The sequence below is a fragment of the Oratosquilla oratoria genome, chromosome 11 (assembly GCF_046742065.1).
Source record: "Oratosquilla oratoria isolate Oo_2021 chromosome 11, ASM4674206v1, whole genome shotgun sequence".
Lineage (NCBI taxonomy): Eukaryota > Metazoa > Arthropoda > Malacostraca > Stomatopoda > Squillidae > Oratosquilla > Oratosquilla oratoria.
In genome coordinates this window covers 55,902,309-55,904,808 of record NC_134787.1, presented here as the reverse complement: position 1 = coordinate 55,904,808, position 2,500 = coordinate 55,902,309, and the positions used below count along the sequence as shown (strand labels likewise).

The window sequence follows — 2,500 nt, the reverse complement described above, 5'->3', positions numbered from 1 at the left end:
TGAAGTGACATCACTATCGGCATGAAGCATGTATATATATATATATATATATATATATATATATATATATATATATATAATAGAATATATATTTATATATATAAATATATATATACGTATATTATATATATATATATATATATATATATGAATATATACGTATATATATATGAATATATACGTATATATATATATATACATATATATATATACATATATATATATATATATATATATATATATATATATATATCCTGTACTCTAAAATGGTAGCATTACCTGTATATGTTTGAACCTCAATGATGACGCAAATTTGTGATGTTCTGATCCACTTTGACCAATTTCGTTCAACGTAAGGAAAGATAACGCCTTCAGACTATCAAAGCTAAATCAATTAATTTCTTCACTACGAAGATACAGTTTCTAGATGTTGGTCTGCCCAGGCAATTCTATTCAGTTTGGATCAAAACGTAGTTTCGAAAAGATTGAATAGACATATCGTAAGGTATGACATCTATACACACCTAAGGGGCTGAAATACTTTCATACTGAACTCTTTCTCATCTCAGCTCCCAGAATGTTTGTTTAACAATTAGTCGCTCTGAAATTGTGTTTTCTACCAACTACCGACAATAATTCCCTTCCTGGCTGTGAATTACAAGATTTTGCATTGCTCAATCAATGGGTAATGATGTTATCTTTTACATTGCTCTACATCACAAGCATTTTAATCATGTGCGTGCGTGTATATGCGAGTGGATACACGCGTGGATACGCCTCTGCGGAAGCGTGTGTACGTGTGTGCTTACGTGTAGGTATGTACGTGTGTGTATATGTGTACATGCGTGTATACATACGTGTGTACATGCGTGTCTACATGTGTATACATGTGTGTGGGCATGCGTGTGTACATGTGTGTGAGCATGCGTGTGTACATTCTTGTTTATGTGCGTGTACATGGACTTGTACATGTGTGTGTACACGTGTGTGTAAGTAACTGTGTATACGTGCGCGTGTACAGTGTATATGCGCGCGCGCGCGCGCGCGCGTGTGTGTGTGTGTGTGTGTGTGTGTGTGTGTGTGTGTGTGTGTGTGTGTGTGTGTGTGTGTGTGTGTGTGTGTGTGTGTGTGTGTGTGTGTGTGTGTGTGTGTATTCTTACGTGTGTGTGTGTGTGTGTGTATTCTTACGTGTGTGTATTCTTGCGTGTGTGTGTGTGTGTGTGTGTGTGTGTGTGTGTGTGTGTGTGTGTGTGTGTGTGTGTGTGTGTGTGTGTGTGTGTGTGTGTGTGTGTGTTCTTACTTGTGTGTTCTTGTGTGTGTGATCATGTGTGCATGTGTGTGCATGTATATGCATGTATGTACGTGTTTCTGTGTATGTATCGATGTGTACATGCGTGTGCGTGCGTATGTGTGTCTATATATATTTGCTTGTATACAAGAGTACTGGTATGTGTATTTATGTGTATGTGTGTTTGAGTACGAGTTTTATGTTATGTGTGCGTATGCATGTGCGCATATGTATAGGTATGTGCACCCGTGTGTTTGGGATAACATTATGTTATGGTTCTGAACTAAGTGCTGGACTTTGATCGAAAGCTGTCATTCTCCTAAATAAGAAATTACAAAGGATTACAAAGGAGGAGCACGCCGACCTTTTGGTCCATAGCTAGGTCAGATGCGAAAAAATATATAATGATGATGAATAAATAAACAAATAAAAATTATAACATATATAATAATAAACAAAATAAATGAATGCATAGGTATAGTTGAATAATAAACAAACAGGAAAATAGTAAATAATAATAAATTGACAGGTAAATGATAATAAATGATAATCAAGCAAATAATTATAAACAAACGCATGTATTTGGGATAAGGTTACTCTATGGTTTTGATCGAAAGCTATCATTCTCCTGAATAAAAGATCAGTCTTATCATTTCCTCACCGATAACTATCACTTCCGTCAACTGGCATTAAAAAGATGGATGCACAGGGCTCAAGTTAAGATTCATGGGAAACAGCCAAAATTAGACACAGTAAAGCTCAAAAGTGATCAATCTCCACTCACAAAGTAATACTACGTGACTCTGAGCTGTATGGGTGCCACTGAGGTCGATAAATCTAAAGAAATGCACACCTAAACAATATAGCAATAGAATATTGGATATTGACTTTGTAAACTATAATACATCAACGTAATATACGTTTTTATTGGCGGATATCAACAGAAAAAAAAATTGCCAAAAGAGATGTAATAGCGACAACTCGGACGTCGGCAAGATTCGAGACGCCATGTTTGTTTTTGTCTGTTGTTGAAGAGGAACTAACTAATATCTAATAAATTGGTCTAGTCCAACCTAACCTAACCTAACCTGACGATGCCTAATCTCCTATAGGGTACGCAATCAGCACCCCTAGAGGCCATAAGGATCGTCGTAGACAGGGAATGATTAGATTGTACGGGACTGGACAGACGACAGAAATATGTCGTCTCGA

The 2,500-nt window shown here is 36.3% G+C and overlaps 1 protein-coding gene across 4 annotated transcripts in view; it reads right to left on the bottom strand.

Moving 5' to 3' along the window:
- Nucleotides 1-2,500, bottom strand: part of LOC143029836 (glutamate receptor ionotropic, NMDA 2B-like) — a 597,917-nt gene that overhangs the window by 544,275 nt on the left and 51,142 nt on the right. The window lies entirely within an intron of this gene.